This window comes from Pteropus medius, unplaced genomic scaffold (genome assembly GCF_902729225.1).
Source record: "Pteropus medius unplaced genomic scaffold, Ma_sr-lr_union100, whole genome shotgun sequence".
Taxonomy (NCBI): Eukaryota; Metazoa; Chordata; class Mammalia; order Chiroptera; family Pteropodidae; genus Pteropus; species Pteropus medius.
This window is the reverse complement of record NW_024347862.1, coordinates 1,538,231-1,550,406: the sequence shown is the minus strand read 5'-3', so window position 1 is coordinate 1,550,406 and position 12,176 is coordinate 1,538,231. Positions and strand designations below refer to the sequence as shown.

Genomic DNA, 12,176 nt, shown 5'->3' with positions numbered 1-12,176 from the left:
GCCCTATTTCAGATACATTGATAGGGTCACCTTGAGCCCATGCCCTCACGGAGTACAACCTATCTGCTTGAGATCCTAGACACCCCTCCTGCTGGGAGTGCACCTAGGAAATGGCTTCCTCATCTGTCCCCTCTAATCTCCAGACTCGCTAAAGCAAATTCCAAGCTGAAGCAGGAGCTCCAGCAGCTGGAGGAACTGGTGAGGACAGGGAAAAAAGCGATGTGGGGGCAAGTGGAGGGCTGCAGGAAGGGTAGATCTGCATTTGGCCTATTCCATCTCTTGAGTGGAAAGGGAAAGAAAGAGAAATAAATAATAGTTTGTTTTTTTTTTTTGCTATATGTTGGAGCACATTTTCTGCCAAAAGTACCTCTCACAAGGGCAACTGCTTGACACAGGCAAGGGAGTGTGCAGGAAGAACAGGACAAGATAAAATTACAAGTGACAGCATAGCCCGTGTCTGCAATTACAATACATTGTAAACAAGGAGAATTGCAATTCCAGCTGCCAGGCACGGCCAGAGATTGACGGAGTAGGCACATCATCTGAGAAGATGGCAGGATGCTGCCCACTTGCTTTGAGCTCAGGACAGTGGGCCATAGGGACAAGGGGAGAGGACTTAGGGGCTACAACATGGGAAACATGGCAATCAAGGGCTGACAAGGAGACTAAGAAGAGCAAGAGAGCAAAAGTTGGTGGAGAAGAAGTAGGAGAGAGCACCAGAAGGTCAATTTTGAACAAAGAAGAAGATGTGAGTGAATGAATGAGAGTGTGTGTGTGTGTGGTGTGTGTGTGTGTGTGTGTGTGTGTGTGTGTTGTGGAATGAACAGGAAAGAGAATATTTCAGAACCTGGTTGCGTACCTCCCACCACCACTGCACGGCAAAAGAAACTAGCTTTTTTGAGAAACCTACTATATGCCAAGCTTTCTTAGACATTTTTAAGTGTGTCATTTCAATGATCTGCACCACAACCATTCAAACACTGACCTGCTACTAAACAAGTATTAATGACTAATAATTAGCATCTATGACTTCCAGGCCCTGAGTTAGTCATTGTGAATCCTAGATTAAAAGGATATAATAAATGTCCTTAAAGAAGTAGATATTGTAACCCCATTTTACAGATGCTGGAACTGAGTCTCAGACAGATTAAATAATATATCCAAGGTTTCTTCTCAGCTAGTACTAGTAGTGTGAAGACTCCAGCACAGGCCCGAAACCAGCATTCAGCATGTCTGCTTCATATTTTATGGGAGTCCCAGGAAGTACTCTGGTTGTATTAGCTATTAAATAAGATAAAACCTGATGAGTTCATTTTAAATGCTCAGTAAAAAATAGTTTTCTTCTCTTTATCATCAATTGGACCAATTAAACTCCTATCATGTGGCGCATCATTGTCAAACCTGAACCCCAAATGCTATTTGTCAGGTAGAGGAAGAGGAGAATAGTCTTTGATGTATAGTAGGAAAGAGTATGAGGTTACCAGTGCTGGTGCTTCCCAGAGCATAACACAGAAACACATCTCCAATGAGACCAGATGGAAAATAGGCTTAATTTGCAGCAGGAGGAACTTAGGGTGGACACATGAGAGCATATTTCAGCTGTGAATAAGATTTCCCTCTCCATTTTGAGCCAGTGCCCCAACTGCCAGTCACATAAGTCCTCTGAGTGTTTACCCCCTGGCTGTGATGATCAGCCACCCACATTCTTCTGGTTTCCCCATGTGACTGAGGGCACATGTTTACCTAGTACAAGACATGCTGAAGGCAGCAGAGTGGTGATGTTTTTTATCAGTGGCCTTTATAAAACCAAGTCCTCCGTTTTACCTTATGCATGCTGGGAACTCCTGTCTCAGCTCACCAGCAGGCAGTACCTTTGGGCAGGGACTACACGCATCTCCATGGAGGGCTGTCAGATGAGATGGAACTTAGCTGGCTGGGTCTTAATCCTGCAGAGTGTGTTCCCTGCCCATGCATGTGTCTCCCCAAGCTCAGCTATATTGCCTGTCAGCAGCAGATAGGCCAGGCAGCCCCACAGGGAGACTTCAGTTCTCCTCAGCAGGGCCTCTGAGCATACCTTGTCTCCATGGGAAGTCATTTGTTACAGATCTGGCCTCCCACAGGAGGGTCTCCCCACTCCAGGGACCTTCCAGTGCTCTGCAGGCCTTCTGGTTCTGAGATGAGTGAATGCTGTCGAGAAGATGGGAACTGAGAGCCGTGAAATCAGGGCTGGGAAGACATGAGATGTCTGAGACTTAAAGGCTGAGCTGGCGAGAAATTTCCCTGAGAATGTGAAGCTCCGGCTGGATCAATGTTGCCTATGTTCAGAATAGGTTAACTGAAACCACATCCAAGCATCTCATTGTTCTCATTCAGCCTGCTCGCTGCTCTTGTCTCCTCATGTTACTTTAGGCATCTCCTAGGAGCTTTTCATGCTCACAAAAATGGGACATAGATCTGCTCTCCCAACTGGTCTTGCCCTTCATGGAGACTGAATGCTGTCCAAATGCTGCTTGGCCATCACCTTGCATTCTCACATCTTTAGAAGTGATTGGAGATCGCAAAAATCAGTGGTTAAGAGCATCAGATTTGGGGTCAGCCTTGGGTTCAAACCCTGGGTCTGCCACTCACTACAATACACGTTGGACAAATTGCTTAAGTTCTGTTAGGAAGTTTGTTTCCTCATCTATAAGATGGAAAATAACCTTCACTTCAGTGTGATTGCATGTAGATCGATTCTGATAATGTTGCAAAGCTCTTACTCAGTGTTTGGTCCAGAGTAAACATTCGAAGAAAAAAATTATTATCGTAATGCTTGTAAATGCTGCCAATGACCTGGTTTGGGGACATTAAAATGTCATCCAAATGTCCTTATGCAGAGAAGGGGAGACCTGGCTCGGCATTCCACATGGACATCGGAGACCAGATTCCATAGCATGCTCTGGGAGCCCAGCCACTGGGATCTGCCTTGCATGCTTTCTGCCCCTTGTGCCCACCCTCTGAGACTGACTCCTTTCCCTTGTTTGCAGCTCGTACTTCACCTTCGAACCTGACATATGGTCCTACCTCTCTGGCAACAAACTTTTTGCTGTTTTTAGGTCCAGTGAGCACTCAGCTCTCGGCCAACCCCATTTCTGGTCTCTTTAGGAAACTCTGCTCCCAGTAGCTCCACCTCAGACCTAAGAGTTTATTTTCAACACTAGCCCTTGGGGCCAGCATTGCTGTGGGACAATCTCAGCTCTGAAAACAGAATGGACAGATATAACTGTCATCTGGACAGGAAGGAAGGCTACTGCTGCAAGAGAATGACCCTTGCCAATGGGAGTGAGGGCGGGCATTGTCAGGGCTGGAGCAAAATAGTCTGAAAGACTGTGGACTTAAATTCACAGATCATTTTGGGAATGACATTTCCAGTACTGAGATTAGAACATATTAGTTCCTTAGTGAAAGTCTGCATTTATTAGAATGCAAGGCTGTGGAAAAGTGTATTTCTTGATTATTTGTTGCGTTTCGGTTTAGGAAAACTATTCTTTTCTACATTCCAAGGTGAGAAACACACAATTTATGTGGGCATACACCTATCACCTTGTCATGCCTCACATCAAGTCTTATAGCTCAACCTAAGAAACACTGGGTAGGGGCCAGTAAGTCAGTAATGCCAATATACCCACCTGACTTCAAATGTGTGAAGTATGTGTGAGAGAGAAGTCAGCAGTGAGCTATATATGTGGGTGTGTGTTTGGGGTGTGTGTGTATTAAGTGTGTGATGAGGGGTGTGTGTGATGTGTGTGTGAGGTATGAGGTGTGTATGTGAGATGTGTGTGAAGTGCGTGTGTGAGGTATATGAACATGAGGTGAGTGAGTTTAAGGTGTGTGTGAAAGGTGTGTAAGGCATGTGTGTCATGTGAGATGTGCATATGAGGGAAATGTAAGGTATGTGTGTGAGAGATGTGTGCATGAAGTTTGTGAGTATGTGTGAGAGTGTGAAAAAGGTGATGAAGTAGAGATGAGATTGCATTTTCTTGCCATGTATACGTCATGTTCAAAACCTAGCACATGGAAGATGCTAAACATGAAATAAAAACTGTGATTTGGGATTAAATGCTGCAGAGAGAAGGAAACCATTGTGGTATCATCATCATTGTAAGTAGAGGAAGAGGCAGCTTTGCCTTCACAGAAGCTGGTGTGAGCAGTCTGGTCTGCAGCTGCAGGTAACGAGTGACTCTGCTTTTGATTGCTATATGAATCTAGGGGAGCAGTGGTGTCAACAAGCCCAGAATGCCAGTGCTGGAGAGAATGTCAAGATAATTTCTCCAGTCTCATTACTCTATGATGAGAAATATATGTCCCAGAGAAGAGAACTATCCTGCTCAAACTCACTCAGATTATTAATGGCAGAATATTCAGGACAAACTGGGTATCCTGACTTCTAGCCCAGTGCTTTCCCCAATAACCAGAGTCTAGATATATTTTTTCAGGTTAACCATGTCATGGTTCCCTGTATAACTCTGCTTTCTTCATCTCCCTTAAGTATTACTTGCATCATGTTATCTGTCTCTTCAAAATCTTCGGCATGATCTACTAGATAAAGACCAAACTCTCTCCTTAACATGCTCAAATTTGAGACCCATGCAGCATTATCTATTATCACTTTACTTTGATTTTGCATAATCCACACCTTTGTCAGTGTTCTTTCTCCTTCTCTCTTGCTTGTTCAGTAAGATCTCTTGCTCAAAACTTCAACCACAGCACAACAGCTTGGAGCTGTCTCTCCAAATTCATCCAGCAGTTAATACCTTTACCTCATTTAGCGATGGTTACACATTGCCCTTAGCTATAGACATACCTATTGTCCTCCTAAACAGGATAGGGACCTTGTCTTACTTTGCTTGATACACACACAGCATCTAGCCTAGTGCCCTTGTCTGTAACAGATACGTAAAAAGTATTAATATTTAATGTTTGATAAAATTCTACCAGGACTAAAAATTTATTCCTTAGGATTCTTCACTCTAGTTCTAGGTGGAATCAGGTTGCCAAGACGGCAGATCTCTCTGGCTCGGTGCCCCTGCATTACTGAGGCCCAACATTTATAAAAGATTCCAAAAGATAAATATTTCTATCCTTCTGTTCAGTTCAAATCTCTTCATAGCCTTAGTTTACTGGTAGTACTGCTTCAAACTAAATTGCCAAGAAATTTTAATGTAGTGGTTAAGAGGAATATTTTTGGATTCGGGCCGTGTTGGATCTGCATTCTTGCTCTTCTATTTTCAAATTGTGACTTGATATTAACCATAATCTCCCAATATCTTGTTTTTTTTTCTTTTTTATCTGCGAAATGGGGATTTTTAGTAACTGTGTGATATGGTGATTTGTAGAGCAAATGAAACTATACTTTAAATCATTTAGAATAGTGCCTGGCACAAAACAAGCATTCTATTAGTGTTACTTTTCTAAGTCCCTGTCTTACTTCTTCAATTTTGAGTCAGTCTTACTCATCAACCTCCTCCTAAAAGTGGTGATTTGGTCTTTCTCTGTCTTACACGGACTTGTTTTGGTCTCTGGCCACCTCTTCTTTAACACTGACAACTGCCGTGCTTCTCCCTGTGCTGGTTCCTGTTTAACGTGCTTCCTCCCATTGTTTCTGATGCACAGTCATGAAGGAATGGAGTCCTGTGCTGGACACTGAGAGCATAGAGTTCCATTCATGTGGGTGTGTGCTATGACTGGTGAAATAATGTTACATTCGTGGGGTGGAATTCTTAAATAGACTTTATAGCAGCAAATTCATTTTACATCTAGGTAATTTATCAATTTTTCAATCAACAAAAATGTATGAGTCTTAAAATCTGATTGTATTTAATAACTTGAATGTGTGGTCAAGAGAATGTGCTTCAAAGTCAAATTTTCATCAGCTTTATTACACTGAAAGATGTATTTAAACTCTGTGCCTTAGCTGCCTCATCTGTAAAATGGAGCTAATAATATAACTTACGCCGGAGGATGAATGTGAGGATTAAACGGGACAATACAATGTAACACCTGCGCATAGTACTATTTATTGTCCCTCTCTTTTCTGAGTACTTCCACTTGTTCCACAGCCTCCTAATTGAGCATTTACTTATTTTTTTTAAGTCAACTGAAATTAACATGATATACAGTATGGTCTGATATCTCTTTTAATAATTAAAGTTGTGCTAGTTTTAGATATGACCAGTATGAGATCAGTAATGTAGATTGTTCCTTCCAAAGGATTGCAGATACTTAAAAAATAGTTCCTTAATGTCAAAGCTGGTGTCATAATTTCCTTTTTGAGAATCTACAATACTTTTTATTTAAAGCAACTCAAGAGGAGATTGAGAATCCACTGTGTTAGCTATTTTTTTTGTTATGTAACAAACTAAACTGCTGTAAACAGCAAACATTTATTATCTCACAGTTCCTGGGGGCAGGGCTCTGGCCCCAGTTCTCTCACGAGGCTACGGTTGTTGGGGGTCATCTCAATGGCTAACTGCCACAACCGTTTATACAAAGGGTGACCCCCGAAGAGACTTTGCACATATGTAGCTGTATAAATCTGAGATAAAGAAGAAAGAATTAAAATATTGTTTTAAAAGATGAAGCTAAGACACACACACATGAGATTATCTATTTTAAGATAGATAGGATATAATTTTATTGACCTTTTAGAGAGCAGTTATTATATGCCAGGCTCCGTGCTCAAATTTATAAACATGAACCCATTTAGGAACCAGAGAGAACTTTGTGGAGGATATGAGCCTTGAGGTCCTTGCAGATTGGCAAGAATTTTCCTGGGCAGGAAAAAAGAAAGGAAAAAAGGAAGCAAATATACTAGCATTTAAATATGGCCTGAAGCCAACATTGGGAGAAAGAGGGGGGAGAAAAAAGGAGAAAGAGGCTGAAACAGAGAAGCAAAAGACAAGATTGTCCATCAACTACAGTCATATTGAGTGGACAAGATTTTTACACCCCTTGGCGCTGACATGAAATGCCCCATTTAGAGACAGAGTAAGAGGGTGTGGATTTCATGGCCTTTCAAGAGGGACTCAGACTTCAGGCATCATGGAATTCTGTGCCACATGTTGCACTGATGGTGGTTAGAAATGTTCTGCATTAGCCACGATGTTTGCTGTGTGGAGAAAGACAGAATGGCGGAGGTGGCCTGGGCACATTCTGTGGGCAGAGAGCAAGTTAGTCTTGCCACAGGGTCCCCTCTGCCCTCCTTTCCTCCAGGCTCTAAAGGCAAAGGTGTCGCAGTGTCTCCCAAACCAAGCTCCTTCCCATAAAGCCTGGGAGAACTTGTCAATCACAATCAGCCACCAGCCTGGGTTCCCCCAGCCAGGCCAGCTGGCAGGAAGGCTGCCAAGGCAGCAGATCTGACGAAAGAATTCTCAATCACATTTACATGTGCATGGTGCAAAAAGGGAAAGGAAGGGGGGAAAAGCCCCTCCAGATCCGGAATCCAAAAAGAAAGTCACTAACGAATCCACCAAAATCAACCACAGATTTGTCTCAGATGTTCTCAAATTGCTGTCCTTAAAAGCTCTGCTTCCCCATCTTCCTCCTCCTTCCATCCGTCCAATCTCCCAAAGAAAGTCTCTAATTTTGCCTTAATTTGTGCCTTGGTTGCAAGAACAAAACAGAACGTCACTGCAGCTTTCCTCCAGCCCCTCCCGTGGCCCCTCAACAGCTGCGCTTCCTCAATGGCCTGATAGAGCCCTTTCTCCACCATCATTTCCTATTCTTTGCCAAGCTGATCCTCGCATCACCAGGCCCCATGGTGCACTGGAAAGCAGGTACCCGAGAAGGCCACCTCCATATTACCATACATCGAAGGGTCATATTTACACCCAGGTTACCCTTGACTTCTCAGGGAACCAGGGACAGCAAGCTCTGGGTCAGGGAAGAGCAAAAAGTGAAACGGGCTGGTCTGAGGTAACGCAAATTGTAACCTTGCAAAAACAAATATTTTAGGCATCTTGCCAGACCCCCGGGGGTAGTAACAAATATGGGCATTTCCATCATTTTTCAAATAAAAAATACACACAGCCTCGTTACTTCCTCCCAATTGAATCCTTTCAGAACATCAGATGACACATTGTTTCTCTGTCGCCTTCAGAATGGGAGATAGGGTTTCATTCTCAGATACAGCTCTGGCTTGAACCACAAGTCCTCACTTACAATCCTCACATCTCACTTTCTCAGAGGAGGCTAATTTAAATCTTCTCTCGTGGTCTCCAACCCTGCCTCCACCAAGGATGAGAGTTCTGAGGCGCTTCTAATTAATCTTCGTAAATTGCTCTGCAATCCTGGGATATAAAGGCAAAGTATTATTAGAAAATGCTGGCTGGGTTAGTAGCCAGCCATAAAAGTTGGATGCTGATCTCGCTTTTCACACTGCAATTATTGGGAATGATTGCAAGTGGTTTTGTGTGATAGGCGTACCATAAGTTCGTAAGAAAAGCACGGAACAAGGACCTAGGGACATACAGCCATGATTCAGGGCAGTGCAAGTAAAGAGGATTTGCAGCCAATCTCTGAGCTGTAAGCTTGTACTAGTCATAGATAGCACAGTAGAATCCCAGTAAGATGCAGTGGACCTCTGTGTTTTGTGTTCTGCTATAGGAGCCTCCTCCTTCTATATTTTTTCACTTAGAAAAAGTTACCTGTGGCTAAAGTAGGCCCTCAAAAGCAAGTAGTCCCAATCTACTAGGCAGGCGGAGATTCCCATTATGACATCTTCTGGCTGGGCACTCTTGAATAAGTGAATATCTGATTTGGGGGAGAGATGAAAGCATTTCTCAGGCGTTTATCTACAGAGTTCACACAAATCAAAGAACAGAATAAATCTCTAAGAAATTTAGGATAAATAACCCTTGATCTCTTAGCCTCACTTATGACTTATTTCTGGTCCATTCATGAGGATTTAGCTAAAAATTCCTGCCTTAGAATTGTGTGAGAAAGTCTTTAACTTTCTTTGAGTTTCCATCTGTTTTAGGCCGATATTAATCCACGCCTCCTAGGATATTTGGTGGAGTAACTAATTAATGTTTAAAGAATGTTCTTTGAACATGAGAAAGCACAGTGTCTGAATGTAAGGTGCAATTACTCTCCTGAAATGCACATTTGCCAGGGTGATTTTTGTGGAGGCATATGACCTTCAGAAGAAAAATATCCAATTACTGCAGTTTGTTTATTATTTCATGTTAACACATTGTTAACACAGACATTTTCCATTAATATTTTATGAAGAAGATATCTAAGACAGATTTAATATTTTAATATCTGTTTGCCACAAAGCCTAAAGAATTAGGTAATGTAAAGGAGTTATTGTGTGTGTGTGGTAGGGTTGGGTGTGTGTGAAAGGAGGTACTGTTTTGAGGCTTCACGTTTTCTCTGAAATGAGTCAAATTCAAGGTGCAGAGAGACCATCTTCTCTACTCTCCAGAGCCAGCAGGATGGTATTCAGCTTAGGGATCTGAATCCAATTGGAAAACCACAGAACATAATCCATTCTACGGGACCTGAGAACTCTGAGAGTGGCTTTTCATCATGGCTTCCCAAGCACTGCGGAAATAGTTTAGTAACACGACTGGGCTGATTAAAAAGCAGGAGAGACGGATACCCACATGGAAGAGAGGAACAGTTATAACAACGGAACAGCGTTTGGAGCCATGGTCATCAAGAAAATTCCCTTCCTTTACATTTCCTTAGAACCTCAGTTGAAAGAAAGACTGGGCCATGATTCATAGACTAGAAAGTAAGAGCTAGGTGGACAGAGAGGTGAAGAGAGTGAGAGTCACAGGTACCCAGTTCCAATGCCGTAGCTTGACCCCCTAAGCTGGGTAATTCTGAGAAGAGGCTGCTTTTCGATTTTTGAGGCATTTGTACAAGAGGAAAGTGATAGCCAGGGGGAATGTGACATTGGCAATGAGAAGTAATATCTATGTATAAACTGAGTGTTAACTCTGTACCAAGAAGTGTCCTAGGTGCTTTGAAGGCATTAATTGATTGTTCCTCCCACCAACACTAAAGTAAATATTTTTCTCTTTTTCAGATGAGAAAATGGAGGCTTGTCTATGGTAAAAATAAGAAAACAAAACAAGTAAGTGGTGAAGCTAAGATTTAAAATGCAGGCAGACTAACTCCAAAGCATAAATTAACTGCTAAGTTAACTTTAGCAGTATATCACGTAAATTTAGAAGTGCAGCTACTGCTATGGTTCTAAAAAAAGACTAGGGGATTCTTTTACACACAGTCAGGGCCCACGGCTGACAGCCGGCAGAGCTGGACTCCTTTCCTCCTCCATATATCTCATGAGCTGGGTGGTGCCAGTCGGCGTGGAATCTAGTCCAGATTTTCCCCCTCAAGGCTATTCTTGATGATTATTTAAAACAGATTTTGCTGAGCATTTTCTGCATTCTAGGGACTGGAGATGGGGGGAGCACGGAATTCATCCCGAGTAGAGCTTTTTTTTGGGGGGTAGAGATGTGGAGGGTGGAAGTTGAGTGGGTAAGAAATACTTTACCATACTTTTTTTTTCATTTGGTGATTTAAAGATCACAGCCCAGTCTAGAAGGGAATTTTGAGATCATCAAGATGAAAATGTTCTACGTAATAACGTCTTTGTGGACAGAGAAGCATCTCCAGGGAGTTAGAATGGAGAAGGTAGCTAATTTATTTCCCTTGAAAAGAGGCCGAGAGAGTAGTGGACAGGTTGGGGTCCTGGAATTCAGAGAAGGAATAATCAGGAGAGGGAGGACACCAGCCAAAGGTCCTGTGTGATGGATTTCAGAAGTGTGATATCTGCTATCTAATTAGAGTTCTCTGTTCCCTGAAGTAACTCCCCTCTGCTCCCACTATGTGGCCATGCCCCTTTGGGGTACAAGGAAAAGAACAGAATGTACATTTGGGGATTAGGAAGAAGAAAGTGGTGGAACAACATAGTAAGAGGTGACTATGAGAGGTGATGGTGCCCTGAGCAGCCGCCGGCAGTTAGAGAACACCTGTGGAGGTCTGGGAAGAGCCTCTTGGAAACTCAGAAACACTGGGAAGAAGGAGCAGGATCCCTCATCAAAGGAATGAGAGATGGTTTTGTGGTGCTGTGAATAGCAAAAAGAAAGCATGGCCGCAAAGACTGAAAATTGGCATTTTCCAAATTGAAAAAACATTTTCTTTAAATATGCATGTTGCATACCCAATATTCTACATGCTTCTAGCAATAACCCATAACCCAGGTTCCCATAATTCTCTAAAATCTTATTTTCTCCCCCCAAAAACCATTTTGTTTAGCTACTTACCAAGTATACCTCTTTACTTCTGACCTCTTAATGGCCACCACGACTCCCAGAAGAGGAAAGGGTTACTACTTCCCCTGTGGCTGTGGTTCCAAGGGTTCATTTAGGAACTATAAGAACCCAAATGCAATGGGATAAAAAACATTTTTTTCTTTATTTCTGTAAAAGAACCAGTCTTGTAAATGTGGCAAGCACGATACAGACAGCAAGAAGAAATGCTAACTTATATTCCTGATTTCAAACATAAGATAAAATGTATGGCCCCAGTGTTAGCTTTGAGATCTGGGGGCTCCTGAGAAAGGTCAGTTCAATTACAGACTTCTCCCCCTCGTCTCTCCCTTTCTTTTACTTCCATTAACTCTCTCCATCTGTCAGGTCACTCTGCCAAAAGGCGACAGTCCTGTGAGTTCTCAGCCCTGTGGAAGAGCCCTGGCCACCGACCCTAAGCCATAGTGAGGGTGTGCTCGACCTTCGTTCTCTCTCTCTCTCTCTGTCTCCTCTGGCCTCTCTTGCTCTCTCTGTCTCTCTCTCTCTGTCTCTCTCTCACAATGTCTCTCTCTGTCTCTGTCTCTCTCTGTCTCTCTCTGTCTCTCTCTGTCTCTCTCTCTCTCTCTCTCTCTCTCCTAGAGATCCCAATTTTTCTGTGTCTAGCATGATCTACAGCTGCCTGCAGAGGGCAGGGGTGGCAAGTGGGTAGGTGTGGGCCAAATCACTGTCTGTGGCCTTACAGAGCTGAAGTGTAATCACAACTCAGCTATATACCGTAATGTGGCTGTAAAGATCTCAGAACCACAGTATATGAGAGTTATGTCTGAAATGAAGTCCAATCTGTGATAAAGCAGCCAGCATTAATGCCACAAA

The 12,176-nt window shown here is 42.9% G+C and overlaps 1 protein-coding gene and 1 long non-coding RNA gene across 5 annotated transcripts in view; both read right to left on the bottom strand.

Annotated features, from left to right (window-relative positions):
- The window catches only part of NTM (neurotrimin), a 902,803-nt gene that overhangs the window by 700,799 nt on the left and 189,828 nt on the right, over positions 1-12,176 (bottom strand). The window lies entirely within an intron of this gene.
- On the bottom strand, positions 7,887-11,822 carry LOC120615658 (uncharacterized). Its single transcript, XR_005656328.1, has 3 exons — positions 11,319-11,822; positions 8,685-8,790; positions 7,887-8,327 (listed from the first exon to the last, which is right to left on the bottom strand). It is a non-coding gene; the product is annotated as an uncharacterized LOC120615658 (long non-coding RNA).